We start from the raw sequence: 22093 nt of genomic DNA on the forward strand, positions 1-22093 counted from the left end.
CTCTCACAATCTGGGACCTTTTGGGGGATGTCTGAGTGCCGGTTTAGGCCCATCTGCCTCTAACCACTTTGCCTGCCTACCTGATCGCACTAACCGCTCGCCTGGCTGCCCAATTTCACCCCTAAAACTCAAGCTTCCTCTTTTTTTAATATTTATATTTCTTCTTTATTTTTTATTTTAAAAGTCAAGCTTCTTGAGAACATGAGGCATTTAACATTATTCCATATTCCTTACAGAGAGCTCTAAGCATGGTAAACACAGCAAATACTTAATACTTATGGGCTTCTATACAAACACTTTCCAACCGGAATGTTTTAATAGGCAGTCTCCAAAAACTTGAACTGGAAAACCTAAAAGTAGAGTGCTCAGATTTCAGGCATCAGGTGCTATTAGCGGGATTTCTATTCCAATTAAACTCTAATTCTGAGCTCTCAACAGTTTGGACAAACTGCCCTTCACTGTCTCCAAAGTTTCTTATTCGTCACTATCCCATTTTCCTTTTTTTTTTTTCTTTTTTTTTTTTTTTTGAGTTCAATGTTTTATATCCACATCAGTATCAACGTACCATACAAAACCCACCTGCCAGCCTAGCTGGGCAGCCAGGAGGGGGGTCCATGGCAGCATAGAAAACCGGGGTTCTTGTCCCAAAAGAGGAGAAAATGGGTTTACAATCAGGAAACAAAATCAGAGCCCAACATGATCAAGGAGAAGCCTTGAAACTGCATGGAGCAGAGGTGCTGTGGGCAGCGGTGCATCTCGGCTGGCCCAGCAGCACCTGCAGCAGCCTCGGTTCCCGGGAAGCCTGGGGTCACATAGGGCCCAGCTCTTGAGGTTCTTTTTAATAATTTTGCTTTTGTGGGAGGAGGTCTTCTGGGCAGCAGCTCCAGGTGGGGGTAACCGGTGCAGGTTTTAAGTCAGGGTTTCGAGGGGAAGTTGGGTCTGTGGGGTGGCCCCAAATGTCACAGCTGAGGTTCTTGGAAGTGGCCCAGCAAAGTTCCTTCCTGCCCTGACCCCAGGCCTATGGCTTAAAAATCAGGGCACCAGGCTGGGGCTGAGCACCCCAGAGGCCTTTGTAAACATGGCAGGTACAGGCTGGGGAGCTGGGGGAACTGTAGGAACTGGTGGGGGCAGCCAGAGCCAGGGAGGGCAGTGCCCATGGGGAAAGGGGGCATGGGGTGGAGGAGGCACACTCCTCTAACAGAGACTTAGAGGCACAGAGACTAAGAGAGACAGAGAGAACAGAAATGGGGATGGAAAGAGTGACAGGAAGAGACTCAGAGAAAGCAAGAGAGAGACTGAGACAGAGAAAGATTCACAAAGAAGAGAGACAGACAGACAGACAGAAAGACGGAGTCCTGCTCTGTATGAGTCAGTGGGCTGGGGGAGGGCGGGGCTCGCACGGGATGTGCCAGTGTGACAGGAAGTGCATGGCTGTGTTGCACAGGAAGGTGTGCTGCACCAGCTCCTTCAGAGGCCCATACAGGTTGTAGGGTTCCCCAAAACCCAAGCCAGTGGCCACACGGTAGATGACACAGTGCTGGGTATCCCCGCTGGCTGCTCTCACCGGTGAGGAAGGTACCATCCCTCTGGCCGCTCAGCATCCCCTCAGCCTGCGTGCGGTGACCTTGCCCACACACCAGGTTCCTTCCTCAAGGTGGGGGAGGTCATCCTCATCCTCATCAGTGCACACTGGTCTTCAGGCTCATTTTCGATTCCCAACCCCTCCTTGGTTTTCTTCTGCCGGGCGCCTTTCCGGGTGAGCCATACCAGGTGCTGATCTCGGATCTTGTGCAGCTGCATGAGTTCTGGCTTCAGGCTGTTCATGCGCTTATCGATCTCCCGGTTGCCCACGGCCTGTGTCCGCAGCTCCTGCTCCAACTTCATGCGGTTCTCCTGGATCTCGGGGATGCGAGGCTTGAGCCTTTCTGAGTTCAGCGGGATCCTCTGCATCTCTTTTTCGTTGTCCTCACACAGGAAGCGCTCCAGATACTCCTGGCTGCACTTCTCTGAGTCTGGCCCTGCTCTTCGAAGACCTTGATGGTTTCATTGAAGGCTCCGAGGGCGGTGCGCCTCATCTGCAGGCCCTGGGGTGTGTGCGTGTACTCCTCCTAGAGCTGGTCATATGCCCGGCTCTTGTCCTCCGCTTCAAACCAAGGTAACAAACAAAACCTTTAATTCTGAATAGAAACAATTTCCCATCAGAAGTCACGTCCAAATACTGGGAAACTGAGGACTATAGGGCTGACTATGCACATGTGCAGTAACAGGCTCACGTTTTAGCGCTAGGCGCCCAGGCGTCCTCCACAATCCCACAATCCCACAATCCTCTGGTCGCATACTTCCGGTTTTTCTAGCTCCTCCTTAAATGGTGTCTCCTTCAGTCGTTTTACAAGTCCAGGGCCTCTAGTTGGAGAGGATTTTTCTGTTCTTTGACATTGATAGCTGTTTACTATTTGGAATCAGTGAGGTTTCGGGAGTGCTGCCGCTGCCAGGAACATGTCGGTCCCAAGCGCATTCATGAAACAACCGCCCATTCAGTCCTCTGCTGGCGCTGTCCTGGTGTCCTGGTTCGCAATGAGAAAGGTCCTGTGCTGAGCCGTTTTCCAATCCCATCTTCCTCTTCCTTCCCCAGCACACTCCAACCACCCTAACCCTGTAGACCCTTAAGACCTTCCCCCCTATTTCTTCAACTTTCCCCCATCAAACTCGCACCCTATCTTGTTGCCTAGGGACACCTCTAACTGCACCCTAGGGTGCGGGGCCAGTCTGGGTGAGGGGCTGTGGTGTTCTGGTCTCAGTCATTCTGGTCGTTGCAGTAGCTGGCTTTATATGTGTGTGTGTATATATATATATATATATATATATATATATATATATATATACATACACACACATATACATATATATAATCAGAATGAAGACTTGCATGTGTCTAGTCTATAATAATAAAAGTGTAATATGCTAATTAGACCGGATGTCCTTCCAGACTACCTTCCAGATGAAGCCAGGGCTGAAAGGGAAGCCTGTGCCGGCAGCTGGGGAAGGAAGGCCTATTCTTTTTTTTTTTTTTTTAAATAAATCTTTATTGTTCAGATTATTACAGGTGTTCCTCTTTTTTTCCCCCCATAGCTCCCCTCCACCTGATTCCCCACCCCACCCCATGCCCTTACCCCCCACCACTGTCCTCACCCATAGGTGTAAGATTTTTGTCCAATCTCTTCCCGCACCCCTCACACCCCCTTCCCCCTGAGAATTGTCAGTCCACTCCCTTTCTATGTCCCTGATTCTATTATATTCACCAGTCCATTCTGTTCTTCAGATTTTTTATTCACTTGATTTTTAGATTCACTTGTTGGTAGGTATGTATTTGATGTCATTTTGTTGTTCATAATTTTTATCTTTACCTTTTTCTTCTTCTTCCTCTTCTTAAAGAATACCCTTCAGCATTTCATGTAATCCTGGTTTGGTGGTGATGAACTCCTTTAGCTTTTTCTTGTCTGTGAAGCTCTTTATCTGACCTTCAACTCTGAATGATAGCTTTGCTGGGTAGAGTAATCTTGGTTGTAGGTTCTTGCTGTTCATCACTTTGAATATTTCTTGCCACTCCCTCCTGGCCTGCATAGTTTCTGCCGAGAAATCAGATGACAGTCGTATGGGTACTCCCTTGTAGGTAACTAATCGTTTTTCTCTTGCTGCTTTCAAGATTCTCTCTTTGTCTTTTGCCCTTGGCATTTTAATTATGATGTGTCTTGGTGTGGTCCTCTTTGGATTCCTCTTGTATGGGGTTCTGTGTGCTTCCTGAACTTGTAAGTCTATTTCTTTCACCAGGTAGGGAAAGTTTTCTGTCATTATTTCTTCTAATAGGTTTTCAATATTTTGCTCTCTCTCTTCTGGCACCCCAAAAATTCGGATGTTGGTATGCTTAAAGTTGTCCCAGAGGCTCCTTACACTATCTTCATATTTTTGGATTCTTTTTTTCTTTTTGTTTTTCTGGTTGGGTGTTTTTTGTTTCCTCAGATTTCAGATCTTTGGTTTGATTCTTGGGGTACGTTGATCTACAGTTGAGTTTTTGTATATTCTTTATTTCAGACAGTGTATGCTTAATTTCTGACTGGTCCTTTTCCATTTCTTTGGCATTCTCATTAAGATCCTTAAAGGTCTCACTAAGTTCCTCAGCGGTTTTTAGAGGATTCTTGAGTAACCTTATAAATGTGGTTCTGAACTCTACGTCATCCAGTAGTTTGCTTTCCTCCATTTCTTTCATTTGTGACATGTTTCTTTGTCTCCGCATTTTGCTGCTTCCCTGTGTTGATGGAGTGGCTTTGTGTGGTCAGAGACCTATAGGGGCCAGTAGCTCAGCCTCCCCAATCACCTGAGGTGGACGCCTTTGGTACACCCCTTTGTGGGCTGAGTGCAAAGTCTTGGTATAGTTAAGCCTTGATTGCTGTTGGTACACTGGGAGGAATTGACCTCCAGGCCAATTGGCTGTGAGGAACTGCTGTGTCTATAATGGAAGAACTGCTGCACTGGAGACACACTTATGGTGCAGGACTTGTTTCAGTGGGGCTTTGGTGCTCACTGAGTCTGCCTCTTGAATGTGTCACTTATGGATGTGAGGAGTTGAAATCTGGTGTCTCACACTGACCACTAGGTACACTGGCTTCTGGATCTCTAATGGGGTGCAAGTCAGCTACTGTCTGAGGCCACCCAGCAGGCACTACAGCGAGAACTACAGTTTTCTCCTCTTTGCTTGGGGTTTGGAGGTTTTGGAGCTGTCTGACCGGAGCTGCAAGTTTGCTAGGTTAAGCTGCAATAGGGCAGGTCATTCATATGCTAAAGCCGCTGCTTGGAGCTTGGGTGGGTTTGTAGATTGTGCAGGGCGGGGTCTCAGGGTGTGGCAAACAGCGATGGCTGCCAGTAAGCCGGCTCTGCATCTCCGACCGTGTCCCCGCATCCCGCGCCCCAGCACAGTAAACAATTATTCCTGCACACAGCCCTTCAAGCAAGCCTCCCGCACTTTCCGACCCCACGGCAGACAGACCAGCTTCTCCCTATAGGAGTTTGGGTCCCCCGCATCTCCCCAGAAACTGGAGTTCGGAGTAATCAGGAATTGTCTCCCTTCAGGTTGAAAAAAGCAGCGCTCCCAGTCGCCCGTCGCCAGCCCGATTCGCGTGCCTCTGTACCTCAGCTTTTCAGCGCTTGTGCACCTCTCAATGCTGTTTGCTCTTTTCTTCTAGTTGTAGAACTTCCACTCAGCCAGCTTTCCCGTGGTTCTGGGTGATAGACATTTTGTCTTTTAGTTGTAGTTTTGAAATTGTTGTGCGAGGCAGCAGTTTAGGTGTTTACCTATGCCGCCATTTTGGATCCTCCCTTGGAAGGCCTATTCTTGCATGAATTTCGTGCATCGGGCCTCTAGTAGAGAAATAAAGAAGTAGATAGAAATACTAGAATTCAACACAATGAAATAATTATTTTCATTTTTTTCTGAAACTGAAAGAACACCAAAATTATGGGACTAGTGATATGCTAAAAATAGCATGATTGTATGTTTGAGGCAAGCTAAATTAATAGCAAAACAAACACCATGCGTTTCTAAACCATTGCAACCTAGCTTTGGTTTTGCAAAGTATATGGGGCAACCTCAATGTAAGTTGAGTAAAATTACTATCAAGAAATGGGAGGAGACATTTCTGCTGTGCTTTAGTCTGTCAAATCACATATGTGGTGACATGTTAATATTTTTATACTACAATTTGGTCAGCGATATTACTGTCTTCAGTTATTGTTCTATAGGAAAAAATTATATATATTTTTTCCAGGAATAATATTTAAAATTGAATTACTAAGACAAATGGAAAATTTGATTTTATGTATAATTTTAATATTTTTAAAAATTTATATTTTTATATTTTTTGTTGTTAGTATTAAGAACACAAATTTAATTTTCTGATTCTTAGCAGATGTTTTAATTGATGATACGCCATAGAGATAGGGAATAAGTGTTTCTTGCCTATTTAGACAGCTAGTACTCTGACCTAGGCTTGTATAAGGAGGAGGTGCAGAAATGAAGACAAAGAGGGAGGACATCTCTTTATCCAAAGCCAGATCCCACATGCCCTTTCCTGCCCCTTCCCTCATAAGACAATTTTCAAGTTGCATGAGATAGAACATCATCAAGCAATTCAACCTGTCATTACAATCTTTACTTGAAGAGGTTTTTCCCTGAGCAGTTACTGTGTATGTTTGTACACGTATGTTTAATTTTATTATGAATGTATAGCATTCCCTTTCATTTAACTAAGCATTTTAGATTAAATCTCTCTTCAATGTCAACAAATTAAATTATCACCCCAACTTTATTGTTCCTATGTATGAATGTCATAATAACCTCATACAATTGAAGGGTTACCTGTGATCACTGTGATCTCAGAATATTATATACAACCAAATGCTGGATCATAGAGAGAAATGTACGTAAATATCTATATCTGAGTACCATTGACTGTGGTTTCCTATGCGTGAAGTACAACAGTGCTAACTATTCAAGGCCAAGTGATTTACTACACTAAATTCTTATAGTTTTGATTTAGAAAAAATACAACTTTCTTGGCAACCTTTTTGCTGCTTTCTTCTTCTTCTGTTTTAATCCTCACCCAAGGATATTTTTCCATTCTTTTTTAGAGAGAGTGGAAGGGATGGGGAGAGACAGAGAGAGACATCAATGTGAGAGAGACACTTTGATTGGTTACCTCCCACATATGCCCTGACCAGGGAACAAGCCTGCAACCTAAGTATTGCCCTTGACTGGAATTAAATCCGGGGCCCTTTAGTCTGCAGGCCTACACTCTATCCACTGAGCCAAACTGGCTAGGGTCTTGCCACTTTCTAATGGTTGTTTATTTGTTTTCTTTTATCATATTCTTATTCTTGGTATTTTCAAAGCTTATTATGTAAATGCAACTATTTTCCCTCCCTGTTTTCATTTTTATACATAACCATACTTTAGAAATAGAACAGAAACTCTCATTTTGACTTTTCAACCTTTCAAATTTAACAGATTTAAACTCTGTAAACAACTTGCTGTGAAATATAGTTTGAAAATCAGTCAAAAAAAAAAGCAGCAGTCTTCAAAGATCTAAATATAAACAATTCTAGGCATGTGTAATGTATACCGGTTTTAAAGGAAAAACAAGTCTTTTCATCCTAATATACAGTTTTCATCTAAAAAAAAAAACACAATTTAACAAAAGACAATAAAAACTGTTTTTACCTCCAAAAAATTAAGCCTGACTTTCTATTGATCTTTATATGTGTGAAAAATATGAATAGTTAAGGGTAACGTAAAATTGAAACTGATCATTGTGAAAAATAATATTTGACCACATCAGGGAAGATTAACATTGTGAGGGGTATTTAGTGAATATTAGGGAAGATTTTGAGTAATGGTCACATTCTATCCTATTGCTTTGTTATAGCTTGAGATACCTGTTGCTAATGTATAAATAAACATAAGGGAAAGGAAATGTTTAGTTCCTTTTTGGCTTCCATTTCTCAATTTTTACTCTTTAATTGGTAGGCAGTGTGTGTAAATGAAATAGAATGCAGTATTTTGCCTTAATCTCTTAAGGAACTACTGCTTTTTACCTTAAATATGTGGGAATTGTATAACGCCCCACCTAATGCTGTTCTATCTTTAATTTGTATGACTATTTAGGGTCTTGTTTTCTTTGATTGAGAGAAAAATCTGTAAAAAAAATATTTTCCGTGATGGATGTCTCTCATTGAGAAATTATGTGAGGCCAGACAGGCTATTATTATTTATATATATATAAAACCCTAAGTGACCAGTCTAACATTTGACCGTTCTACCATTGGATCACCGTTCGACCGTTCAGCCAGTTGCTATGATGTGCACTGACCACAGGGGCCAGACGCTCAATGAAGAAGCTGTCCCCTGGTGGTCAGTGTGCTCCCACAGCAGGAGCACAGCTCAGCTGACCAACGGGCACCAGACACTGGGCTCATGGCTGGTGAGCACAGCAGTGGCACAAGCTTCTACTGCTTCAGTGGCAGTGCTATCGAGCAGCAGAGGCAGCAGGCACAGCAGAGCCAGGATGAGTAGGATCGGGCTGAAACTGGCAGTCTGACATCCCCTGAGGCAGGGGTGGGCAAACTTTTTGACTCGAGGGCCACAATGGGTTCTTAAACTGGACCGGAGGGCCGGAACAAAAGCATGGATGGAGTGTTTGTGTGAACTAATATAAATTCAAAGTAAAGGAGTGGAGGGGAGAGCAAGAGAACCCTCCGCTCTTTCGGCTCCGCGGGCCGGATAGAACAGCCGAACGGGCCGGATCTGGCCCGCGGGCTGTAGTTTGCCCACGGCTGCCCTGAGGGGTCCCAGATTGCGAGAGGGCACAGGCCAGGCTGAGGGACCCCACTGGTGCACGAATCCATGCACCAGGCCTCTAGTATATTTTATAAATTACTCTATAGGATACTAAGAGATATCTCCCCACCCTCTCTCTGTCCCCTCAGATCTATTCTCAATACTAAATCCCAAAATATTATTTTAAACCAGTGGTTCTCAACCTTTCTAATTCATGTTGTGGTGTCCCCCAACCATAAAATTATTTTCGTTGCTACTTCATAACTATAATTTTGCTACTGTTATGAATCATAATGTAAATATCTGTGTTTTCCGATGGTCTTAGGCAAACCTGCTAGCGGTTCTCAACCCGTGGTTCGTGACCCACAGGTTGAGAGCTGCTGCTGTAGAGGCTAAGACCATCGGAAAACACAGATATTTACATTACGATTCATAACAGTAGCAAAATTATAGTTATGAAGTAGCAACGAAAATAATTTTATGGTTGGGGGACACCACAACATGAGGAACTGTATTAAAGGGTCGCGGCATTAGAAAGGTTGAGAACCACTGTTTTAAACAGAAATCTCTTGATACCACTCTACTGCCCAAATCTCTGCTATGGATTTTCCATTGCTCTTTGGATAAAAGACTTCACATCATTTCATACACTCCTAGAACTTGCCCTTCAACCGCACTGGCTTACTTCTTTTTGATTTTCTTAAGATGCCACGCACCTCCTGTTTTTAGAATTCATTATATTGTATGGTTATTGTAATTTTTAAGGAATTTTTAAAAATTCCAAATACTAGAATTAGACTCCCTCTTATATGTTTTCAACACATCTTGTATTTTCCTCATAACAATCAAAATTGGTAGATACATAGTTGGAGGATGATTTGAGTCATTCATATGCTACAGTTAGGCTGTAAGCTCAATGAGAGTAACCGCTTTATTTTTTCTCATTCTTTTATCCCCAGTGTCAAGCAAATTTACAGACCAACAAAAAAGGAATGTTTCTTAAATTAATAAATTTGATATGTGCACATCATGAATCTTACGTTCTATATTTCTATTTAGATTTATGAAGACTGTATCTCTTGGGGATTGAATTTCTATAACTTTTTCCCAAAAAAACATATCTTTTATGAATTTTGCTGTTATCTATTGCTATTATTTTATATGGTCTTTTAAAAAACTAAGTGATTCTCAGAGGAATGGAGAATTTCAGGACTTGCTTAGACTTTTAGAGGTCAATCAGCTAATGTAAAAAACATAACATGTTGGGAAGAGGAAGCTCCAACTGGATGGGTGGGGTATTATTAGGCACATGATTTATAAACTTTAAAATTTAGCAATCACATAGAAACTAAGTAAGTTAGCATGTTCCACTATAAATTACATTTGCAATTCAGTTTAATAATTATCTTTTTAAAGATCTGTAATAAGTATATTTTAGACATGGAAACATATCAACCTCAGAGTCCATTATCAAAATGCAGTTGTTAGTGTTATGTTCTTTTAAATCGCTGTCTCCTCTGCCTGGGCTGGGCTTGGACCGTGGTGAACAGAGTTGACCTCACTTTATTAAAACTGTGTCATTGTTGTGTGCCAGAGCACACTTTCTCCCCAATTCTCAGATAGAAGTCTGAGAAGAGGCATGGGTGGCTCCTACTTCTGTACCAAGTCCTGTACATGTTTAGCCCTGAAGCTTTATATACATAGTCTCAAATAAGCAGGGAAACTTGGACTTAACTGTGTCACAAAAAAATATTTATTCTTGCGCTGTTCACTGAGTGCTTACATAGCCTCTCCTAGACCAGCACACTATAAAGGTAGCAAGTTCACAATTCCAGACTTCTCTAGACACCTGAAATACTTAGACCTTAGAATACTAATGCACCTTCATGTTTTTCTTTGAAGAACAAAGAGAGATGGCAGAAATACACTGTCACTTCTGTCCCAATGCATGGAAACATTACATTGTTGTTCGCACAGAGTCATTATATGTAAAGGAGTCTGACTGGTGAATGATGACGATCTTCCAACAATTCTCATTTTGGGAGTTTTTCAACCAGTATGACTAGACCAAACCTTGGTAGGTGCTTTGAAATATAGACAGTAACATATAAAACCTTGAACTTTATGCTCTATATTCAGGGGAAAATAAGCACAATAATTAGAAGAGGTTTAAGACAGTTTTCTACCTCCTATTAAACACACACCTTTATGGTTCCCCTCAGTCCTTTTAGGCATGTTCTACAAAATCTGTCAAACTAGAAAATGTAAGGGACCCATGGTTTAACTGTCTCCCCAATTGGAATTTCTCTCAATGCAGACATTGTATTTGATTTACTAGAAAGATGCTGTGCCCTGACATTTCAAATCATTCTAGTCAGAAACTAATTTAGTGTTGAGCTAAAGTGCATAGTCTCTAACATATATAGCAATTAGATGAGGCAAGTCATATCAGCACAGTATCAAAAGCCAAGGGTACATGGAAGGAAGGTAGAGTAGAATAATAGAACTAGCAAAATTGTCTGTATGCCAAAGGTTCCTGGTCTTTGATATTTTGTGGGTCAAATAATTTCTAAGGAACAGTCTTAGCCATTATAATACTACTACTTCTACTCATCAGAATAAGGATACAAACAATTATTTCACTAGAGGAAGGATTGTAAGTATGAACATAATTTGCAATAAAATATGACAATGATCTCATAAGTCTGAACATTTTAAATCCCAGGAGTCATAAAGTAACAAATACAAATTAAAAGAGTTCTTTACATTGAAGTGTGTTCTGCATTTCCCTTTACTTTTTGGTCCCCATGGACCATGAAAAACTGGAGCTAGAATTAGCATTTGTCTAGAGAGACTTTCAAAAAACAAGGCTCCAGGTCGTGGTCTCCAAAACTTCTTGATTGAATTCAGGCTCCTTTAATCAGCAAGCGACTGAACATCTTCTCCCAAATACATATATTTTGTAATGATAAATTATGAATATATACTGCTATACTAACACATTATTCAAATCAATAGCATAGGCCAAAATGGAAAATTTTAGAGGATGAATTAAAATGAATATGTTAAAGTTCTAATATATTTGCAGGCACACCAGTGGCAAATTGTAGCATTCCCTGTTGTGTTCAACCCAAATTGGAAAACTGTCTGTTGGATGTCTCTGCCCTTACCTGGTAAAGAAGTATTGTGCTTCCTCAATAGATGTTCAAGGAAGGAGACACCCTATAACAAAGTCCACCATCAGGCTGTGAGAACTACATCAACCTCTCTAATAACCCATTTCTGTGTTTCCCACCGCTCTTTTCGTTACACTCCTAATTTTTTTTTTCTAGTGTAACTCCTTCAGTTTTCTTTGTTAAAATGAAAGATGTGTGCTCATGTTAACCTTGTAGGGGTTTCACATATTACTTGTTCTACAGATTCCATAGAAGCATAAATTGTTTCAGGAGCTCTATGCCTGAGATAGAGATAAAGACATGTTTTGAAATAAATTCACTAACTTAAAATAATTCATTTTCATAAAGAGGAGTCTTATTGAATGTTAGCACATGACATAAATCTAGGACGAGTCAGATGTTAGGAACTAATTGGATTTGGCAAAAACCAATACTCTATCTACACTAATAAAAGAGAAACATGCAAATTGACTGTACCTCCGCTACGCCCGCAAGCCACGCCCACCAGCCAGTCAGGAGCAAGTAGGCAAATTAACCCAACCAAGATGGCCGTGGCCACGGAGCGAACAGGAGGCTTGGGTTTCCCCGGCAATGGAGGAAGCCAAGCTTTCCGCCCGCTCTGGCCGGCCATGGCCTCCGCTCAAGGCTACAAAGTTTCAATTATAGAAGATAAATAAATCCCAGATACCAGGGCCTCCGCTTGGGTCACCAGGGGGCTTGGCAAGCCTGCAAACCACCACAGGCCCCTCACTCAGGCTGCCCCACACCCCAAGGGAACCCCCAGCCTGATCTGGGACACCATTCAGGGCAAACCAGCTGGCCCCCACCTGTGCACCAGGCCTCTATCCTATCTAATAAAAGAGTAATATGCAAATTGACCATCACTCCAACACACAAGATGCCTGCCCCCATGTGGTCAAAGATCCTGCCCCCATGTGGACAAAAGATGGCTGCCACAAGATGGCCAGCAGGGGAGGGCAGTTAGGAGTGACCAGGAAGGCAGAGGAGGGAGGTTGGGGGCAACGGGGCCTGCAGGGAAGGGCAGTTTGGGGGGACCAGGCCTGTAGGGGAGGGAAATTAGGGGCAATCAGGCTGGCAGGGGAGTGGTTAGGGGGTGATCAGGCTGGTGGGCAGAAGCAGTTAGGGGCAATCAGGAAGGCAGGCAGGTGAGCAGTTGGGAGCCAGCAGTCCTGGATTGTGAGAGGGATGTCCGACTGCCCGGTGGGATCAGGCCTATTCGGGCAGTCGGACATACCTCGAGGGGTCCCAGATTGGAGAGGATGCAGGCTGGGCTGAGGGACAACCCCCACCCCCCTGCACGAATTTCGTGCACCCGGCCTCTAGTTTTCTTATATTACCAATGTTATTTGTGGCACAAATAAATACCTCTGGAAATCATATTTTCTTCTTCATCCTTATCATCACTTTCATAATTTAGGACCACATTTTGATTTATTATGTCTAGTTCAAAATCTTCTTTGAATCTAGTCTTGCCTTAAGTTTATCCTACATTCTCCTCTTTAAACTAGACTCTTATAAGATTGTCACTGTCTTGAAAGTTTTCAGTGACTCCCATAAGCAACAGAGAATCAAGTTTGGTTTCTTAGGATGACATGCAGTTTAGCATTCTCCTGACCTGGTTCCACATCTCCAATTCCTATCTTGCAATTTTTGCATCTGCTTTTTAGCTTTTGGCTATTGGACTTCTACTGCCAGATTTCCAACATAGTCAAACTTCCTCCAGCTGCTATGACTTTGAACATGTTACCACTGCTTGGGCTGGCTTTCCAATGAAGCATTATTCATTAGGTCATCTCCTAAAACTTCTCAAGTTGCTGAAGTGCTTGTCAAGATGCTGCTCAAATATCACCTTCCTGGGAATTATGAGTCCTTCTTGGTTTGATGAGAACCTGCATCATTACAGTTAATTACTTGAGTTATGCAAAGGCAGGGCTTAGGCTTTATTCACTTTTGTGACCTCAACACTGAGCTCAGGGGCAAGCCCAGAGCAGACATTTAAATATTCTTTGGATAACAAAGGCCATCTCTGCTCTTCCCCACCTCAGACCTTCATACACATATCAGACTGCAGAGCTACATACACACTATGGGTGCATTTCTTATTGTACCACACAGCAAGCCTGGTTCCTTTGATGTCAGGTCTGTGTGTTGAGCAGTGATTCTGAAATGTTAGTGTGTATAGGAATCACCTGGAGACCTTGTTAACACGGTGAACTTGGACTTCTCCCCTGAGCTTTGAATTCAACAGGTTGAGATGGGGCCTGTGGAGTCCCAACATGCTCGTAGGAGCTTCTACTTCTGGTGGTAGCAGTATAACTCTGAGAACCACTGTTGAAGAGTACATTGAGAAGGAAGGAAGGAGTTATTTTCCTTTGGGGAACTGCCAAGCAGGACATCTGAAATCCTTTTTATGCAATTATGTTCATTTTTGTCATCTTTGAAATCCCAGAATGAGATATATTTATTGCAATAATCTTATGGGTATAGTGGTGATATTAGCATCAGGGTTGGGTGATGAGGATATGAAAAGAGAAACATCTATCCATGTATTTTTTTTTCCTTTAGACTTCCCTTTGCCTATACCTTTTTAAATGCATTATAATTTTTTTCTCTTCTGCTGTTTCTACTTATTGATAGATCTTCATTGAACCTATAGGTTAATGTGTATCTAGTCTACTGTGTTGTCTTTTGTTTTTCTGCCACTACAATTTTAAATTTGAATGCATTTTAAAATGTACTTTTAAAAATATTTTTTCTAGGTCTCATTTAATGTTACCACACACTAGTAGGTTTAACAAGTTTGATATTTTTTATGGTTATTTCACAAATGAGGGAAGTGAGATGCATAGAGGCAAAGATGCTGACTGTGGGCCTGGGGTTAGAAAGTCTGGAAATTGGTACTAAATTAGCAGACTGTCACCTAGTGTAGTCCACAGCTTTTAAGTCCCACTCATCAGACATAATGGGAGTTCATGAACATTTATGTTTATCACAGTGGCCACAGCTCAGGCGGACACTGACACCTGAGGTGGCAATATTTCTAGTTGTGGAGTAGAGGGCTTTTCTAGCTAGACTTTGACAACTCAGGTGATAGCTCAACAAATTACTACTAGCTGTATGTCATTAGGAGAATGAGTTAACATCTCATAAATATCTAATGATTATCATAACAATCACTTGTAAAATGAAAACAAGTTCTGTTGTGAATATTAATTACTATATAGATACTGTAGAATACAGCTTTTGGGCAGATTAGCCAAAAAATGGGTAATTCTGAGTAGGAAGGAGAATAATTACTTGAGGCCAGGATCTGATGCCACTGTTAAGATAGAATGTTGGAAAAGTTTGACAAGATTCAGGTATCATGAACAGATACACAATGAAATGTTTACAATATCCCTGAAAGTAGTATCAATTTAAAAAACAGGACTACTTAAATATAAAACACTAGAGGCCCGGTGCACAAAATTCATGCACTCGGGGGATGGGGTGAGGAGGGGGCCCCTCAGCATGGATTGCAAGAGGGTACAGGCCAGGCCAAGGGATGCCACTGGTGCCAAATCGGGGTTGGGGAGGGATGCGGGAGGTTGGCTAGCCTGGGAGGCACTGCGGGAGGTCTCCAGGGCATGTCTGGCCTGTCTCGCTCAGTCCCAATTGGTTGGACCCCAGCAGCAAGCTAACCTACCAGTCAGAGCATTTGGCCCCTGGTGGTCAGTGCACATCATAGCGAGCAGTTGAGTGACCTTAGCATATTATGCTTTGAATGGTTGACCGGACAACTGGACGACCAAACACTTAGCATATTAGGCTTTTATTATACAAGATGGTTAACATATAGAAAAGTAAAAATGAGTTTAGAAATGTGAAGAATCATTCTTTAAAATATATCTTATAATTATTTTTAGATATAAAAGTTTCACAAAATTTACTCTGCTGAAGTACAATTCCTATTATTTGCTTTTGAAATGTAAAGAGATATGCCATGAGCATGTATGTAAGGGGTGTGTGTGTGTGTGACATTAAATGATCTATTAAGATAAAATTAAGTTTTCCCTCTTACTACCCTTTGCTTGTTTGTATTTTATATGTTTAGGTCTATCATTCTTGACAGCCATATTATTTTGATGTCAAGACATACCAACTTATGTGCCATGAAATTAGGATGCGGTTATGCTGTGCTTAGCATAAAAATAACAAAAGTTCTGATCAGGAGAAGGGGGGAATGGCCCAGTGCCAATCATTTTGCATCACTTGTCACATTATTTTTACTCTGAATTTAGAAGGAAATACTTGTATTTATTAAGGATTTTTATTTCAACTGAATCTCCACTATACAGTATTTTAACCTTGTACATTTACTTTCACAGACACAAATCCTTATGAATGATTTTTATTAGAGTTAAAGATTTCTGTTGTCTGAGAATATGCAATGCAGTGAGATTCTGCATCTGAATTGGTACAGTTCATTCCTTTTATATTGCAAAGTATATTCTTGCAGAAAGGGAATTCATGCCATCGTTTTCTGTGTGGGTTGCATGGCATCTGATCCACAGTGACAGAAAGAAATGATTACAGAAAATCTGCAGTATATTTGGCTGAATGTTAACAGCAGGTTCAGATGTGTTTTACTTCTGACCTTGTGAAATGCTTTCTTGCTTATGCAATGCTTTATACATTACATACACAAACTGCTACGAGGGCTCAGCTGCTTGCACAAGGATATATTTCTGAAAACAAATATTCGGGTCAGTTTCACAAGTGCCATTTTTCTTCTGTTATTCCATGACATGAGAAATGCATGATGCATTTTCTTCTGTTTTACATGTGGTACAGAGAGGTCGTAACACCGATTTGTTTCATGTGAGTGCTTCTTGTCATATAGTGTTAAGAAAAATACCTTCCAGCAATCAAATCGTTTAATATTTCCAATCAGAGTTATAGGATACTCTGTCTATTATTACCTGTGTATTGTAACTCAATATGTGTGTATGAGTCTGTGTCTGAGTATGTGTGTTTGCTAATGATATACTATGTGAATTGAAAATCCCAGTATCTGAACAACGTAAACCTCAGCAAAATTCTGAGGCTGTGAGCTTTTAATATTTGCATATGTTTGTGATATTTGCATTAGTTATGTTGAGAAAATATTTAGGATTCTAATAAAAGCAGAAGAGTTTTAATTTATTTTTGAAACTTACTATAAACAAAAGCAATCATATGTTAGCATCAGACACACCTGTGGAGAAGGAGGCACGGTTTTATTACCCTTCAATTTAAATGTGAGTACATATTTTTTAGATCTTTCAATATGTTGAATTCTAAAATATGTGACTCAAAGACTAATCAGTTTTGATCAGGTGATGATAGATTATAAACTAAGTTGCACTTTATTTTTAAGTACTATTTCAGAGTTAGTAAAATTTTCTGCAATTTAAAAACAGTTACATCTCTACGTGCATGATTTTTGCTAATACAGTTCAGTCGCAGTAACTCCAAGTACATTTTTTTCCAAAAAGAAAACATAGTGAAAATGTAGTCCATAGTTGCAATGAAATATCAAGAAGGGATTTTGCTCATTTAATTTTCAAAGGGACATATTCAACTTAAGTGGAGAAAAAAATATCAAAAGCAATTATTGTCTAGCCTAGGGATTTTCAACCTTTTTCATCTCATGGCACACATAAACTAATTACCCAAATTCTGAAGCATACCAAAATTACACCGAGTGGCCAGATTATTATGATCTCTGAACGCATAATAATCTGGCCACTCAGTGTATATCCTATATAATGAAAGTCTAATATGCAAATTGTCCCCTTGACCAGGAGTTCGACCAGCTGGCAGGCCAGCCAACTGCCCATGTCCCCTCCCCCTGGCCAGGCTGGCTGGACCCCACCCATGCACGAATTCATGCACCGGACCTCTAATATATATATATATATATATATATATATATATATATATATATATATACTGAGTGGCCAGATTATTATGCATTCAGAGATCCTAATAATCTGGCAACTCAGTGTATATATTTACTAGAGGCCCGGTGCACAAAATTTGTGCACTGGAGGGGGTCCCTCAGCCCGGCCTGCCCCTTCTCACAGGCCCTCAGGGGATGTCCTACTGAGGCCTAAACCACAGTCTGGCCTCCCTCTGCGGGAGGCGACCCTGCAATCAGGGTCTGGCTGCTAGAGGAAATTCCCTACATTGGTTGCCCAGACACCTGGAGGCCTCCACCAATTCCTGACCCCAAACCAAGGGCGTTGAGGAGCGATGGAGGCATCCTGGGAGTTTGAGGAACCACAGGAAGGAGCTACCTTTCTCAGAATCCCTGACCTGCAGCGCTGGAGGCCAAGGTGGGGTGTGGCCAGGCCGGGAGCTCTTAGCTGTGGAGCTGACTTTCCCTCACCTGCCTTCGCTGCCGTTGTGGAGGTTTCCTGGCAGAGTGGCTCTGCTGCCACTTGGCAGAAGGAACCTGTGCTCCTTCTGGGCAAGCCGCAGCAGCCATCAGGAGCACTCGCAGATCCCTCCGCCGCCATGTGGGGAGTACAGGCCGCCCTCCACCACCAGACCCTCCTCCCCCATCCCCACCCCCACTGCTGCTAGCCCAGGTCCAACCTTGAGCAAGTGGCAGCCACCATCATGTCCCCAACACTGCAAGTCCCGGCCCCCATCCCCGACGCTGCAAGTTCCCCCCAACTTGTGCTGGTCGTTACTGTGATGGCGTCCCAACCAATTTGCATATTACCCTTTTATTAGTATAGATCAGGAGTGGGCAAACTTTTTGACTCGAGGGCCACAATGGGTTCTTAAACTGGACCAGAGGGCCAGAACAAAAGCATGGATGGAGTGTTTGTGTGAACTAATATAAATTCAAAGTAAAGGAGCGGAGGGGAGAGCAAGAGAACCGGATAGAACAGCCGGATACGGCCCACAGGCCGTAGTTTGCCCACGGCTGGTATAGATATATATTTTTCCAATCTGGCAAAAAAACACACACACAAAAGTCGGTATCATTTTGATTCATTCACACTGGATAGCTATGTTGTGTTGGCAGTTGATTTTTAAAAATTTGATAACCTAAGGGAAAAGAGGTCAGTGCCACTGACTAAATAGTCATGTATTGCATGTTTTTACATTTCTTGCAGCACGCAGGCTTAAAATCACTGGTCTAGCCTATAGGATCTCTGAAGAATTAATGCAGACTGCAACTTTTGATGAACATTGTAGTGCAGGTGAATGATTTTGATTTTATCCAATCAGTATCCTCAGTGCTCAGCCACCGCAGTATGTGTTTAGGGAATACCCAGTATTCCCTTAACAGTTTTAATGAGCTGGATCATGAACTTGGTCACCAGAGATGAAGGCAGGAAATAAAGAAATTTTGTACATGCTGGTCTGCTGAGTCACTTTTCCCTCAGGGATCCCATGGCAGTCATTGATATTTAGAATAAAATGCCATAGATCTATACAATTATATTAACACAACACCATTGGGAAATGGTTAATTCATACCAAGATTTTGAATATTATCCCAACTAATCATCCCTAAGAAAATATCTATAATTTTTCTACCAAACAATAGCAAGGTTTATATTTTATGTATCAGTTTTTCTCATTTAAATCGTATATGTGCTTTTTGCAATCGCAATATATAGTATGATAATTTAGAGTACTAGGATCTTTGCACATTTTATCACCATAAAAACCATTATTTTCTATTTAGCACAAGTATACAAAGAGTTATTAGCATTTAGCTATTATTGTAATGGCAGCTAAAAGATTTATATATCTTATTGAAAACTACTACTCTTCTATGTTTCAGATTATCTAGTTAGATGTTGAGATGCCTCCATTAATATTATTTAATTTTTAAAATACTTTATTGACAATAGTGGTGAAGTAAACACAGTTTAAAAACATCACCCAAAAACCATATCTGTATTTTATGACAGAACTACTAGTATATACGTTACTTATAATTGCTAGATCACTTATCTCTTTTTCATTAGACTTTGGGCTCCCTAGTACAAAGATGACATATAATTAATATCTGTATTTTTTAAATATAGGTTTTACTGATTTTATAGAGAGAAGGAGGAAGCAGCATAGAGAGATAGAAACATAAATGAGAAACATCATCAATCAGCTGTTTCCTACCACGGATTGAGCCCACAACCCAGGCATGTGCCCTGACTAGGAATCGATCAGTGACCTCTTGGTTCATGGGTCAATGCTCAACCACTGAGCCACATCGCCTGAGACATATTTATATTTTTAACATTACATACAATATGTGGTATATAATAGGTAATAAAAAATAAGTATATATGTCAAAAATCTCTGTACAAGGGAAAATGAAATTAATATCTATAATAATAAAAGCATAATATGCTAATTATATCATACAGCCGAATGAACTTCCGGACGTCATTCCCGATGAAGCCACGGTGGCGGGGGATGAGGCAGAGGTGGTTAGGGGTGATCAGGCAGGCAGGCAGGCGAGTGGTTAGGGGTGATCAGGCAGACAGGCAAGTGGTTAGGGGCAATCAGGCAGGCAGGTGGGTGGTTAGTTGGGATCAGGAAGGCAGGTAGGAGAGTGGTTAGGAGCCAGCAGTCCCAGATTGCGAGAGGGATATCTGACTGCTGGTTTAGGCCCGATCCCACAGGGGTCCTGGATTGTGAGAGGGTGCAGGCCGGGCTGAGGAATATCCCCCCATGCACGTATTTCGTGCATTGAGCCTCTAGTTTTAATATAATTTCATATATTATTAAAAGCAATACCATTAAGTGTGCTGACTCAGTTGCAGAATTAAAAGACAAAATGCATTTTCTTTATCTTAATGACCTAACTTAGTCTTTAGGAAATTCAATTCTCTAGATAAAGTGTGTAATTGAAGGGTCTAGGTTATCATTGAAATTGGTGCACATTAATTATAGCAGAATCTCCATACTGTATTTTATTTGTGCAGTAACTACCACTACAAATCCAAATGTATGCAAAAGTGCTCTTTCTCTATGAGGTCTGTCTGGCTGTAGTATAACTGCACAAAATGCAGAAACACTTTGCCTAGAAAGAACGGCCTCTGATGAACTGTCTCTCAAATGTAAAATAAAATATACCAATATTCATGCTTTTTTCTGTATGGATTTTTTAAGTAATTCATAAAATTTAATTCTAGTACAACATTACAACCCATGTGCTATCCTTAAGAATTAACTTTGTACATGATGACTAAGAAACAGAATACAGTTCACTGGCCCCAAATGCAACCTGACTTCTAATTCTTACATTGCTCTGTGAGATTCTATAATAATTAGTCTCTGATAATTGAAGTCATAAAGGTGTTAGTTAAAAATGTTAGTTGAAAAAAGAGATCTCCCTGGTTAGATCAGCAGGGTCTCAGAGAAAGTCATTAGTCAATGGGGTCAAGTTGGTTTGTAAACTGGGACTAAGTGTTGTAAGTGCAGGACAAAATTTATTTTTACCACAGAACATAAGTTAATTGGTCTTAAGGGAATGATTGGCATAACTCAAAAGAATATTAAAGCCCAATACAAATGTCAATCCTTCCTGAGGTTTCAGTGGGGGGAATAAATAACTCACAACAGGACCATGCTATGCATGTGGATTAATCAGCATGTTTTCTGTCTCTTAGAAATCTATTATGATAAACCCAAATTATAGTCTTAATGATTCTTTTATTTAATTGAATTTTAGACAGAGAGGAAGGGAGAGATGATAGATAGATGATAGATAGATAGATAGATAGATAGATAGATAGATGATAGATAGTAGATGATAGATAGATAGATGATAGATAGATAGATGATAGATAAAAACTTTGATTTGAGAGAGGAACATTGATTGTTGTCTCCCATATGTACCCCTACTTAGATGGAGCCCACTAACCTAGGTATGTGCTTAGACTAGGAATCAAATCCACAACATTGAGGTGCATGGAATGACACTCCAACAAAATAAGCCACCTGGCAAAGGCAGTCTTAATGATTCTTAATTGGCAGAGAATGAGAAAATTAATTGAATGATGTTAATGGAAAATTCCATAAAGGAGTACTTATCTGATATAATCAAATGGGATATACATTCTGAGGTTGGAACAACATTTCCTAGGAATTTTGTGGAAAAACTAAATTTTAAAAAAATCTGCAGAATTTTCTTTTGTTCAGGCTTCATATGGTCTACTATATGTTAGTAAACCCAGTTCTCTTTAGATATTCTAACATAAATAAAGATATATTGGTATCTTCAAATTGTGTTCCTTAGAACCCTGTATAGGAAAATGATAATAAGCATGGCAAGAAAATATAATTTATGATCAAAAGGTTTGAATTAAAATTATTGCAATCTGTACAGTCCTCTTTGAGAATAACAATGCAATGTTCAGCCTTGCATTTTAAAAAACAAACAGAAAAATATAACATTTAATTTTATTTAATAAAGTGCTTCCAAACATTTTTCTATAAAGTGTGGGACAGTTGTTCC

At 40.9% G+C, this 22093-nt stretch overlaps 1 protein-coding gene across 9 annotated transcripts in view; it reads left to right on the forward strand.

The window, feature by feature from the left end:
- Positions 1-22093, forward strand: part of CDH18 (cadherin 18) — a 727687-nt gene that overhangs the window by 159212 nt on the left and 546382 nt on the right. For 5 of the 9 annotated variants that reach the window (XM_080682142.1, XM_080682144.1, XM_080682138.1 and 2 more), the window contains exon 2: positions 1975-2155. The exons of the other annotated variants lie outside the window; for them this stretch is intronic. The gene's annotated coding sequence lies outside the window, so the exon portion shown is untranslated. The remainder of the gene's footprint in view (positions 1-1974; positions 2156-22093) is intronic. 9 annotated transcript variants of the gene reach the window in all.

Source organism: Plecotus auritus, assembly GCF_963455305.1.
Source record: "Plecotus auritus genome assembly, chromosome: 7".
Taxonomy (NCBI): domain Eukaryota; kingdom Metazoa; phylum Chordata; class Mammalia; order Chiroptera; family Vespertilionidae; genus Plecotus; species Plecotus auritus.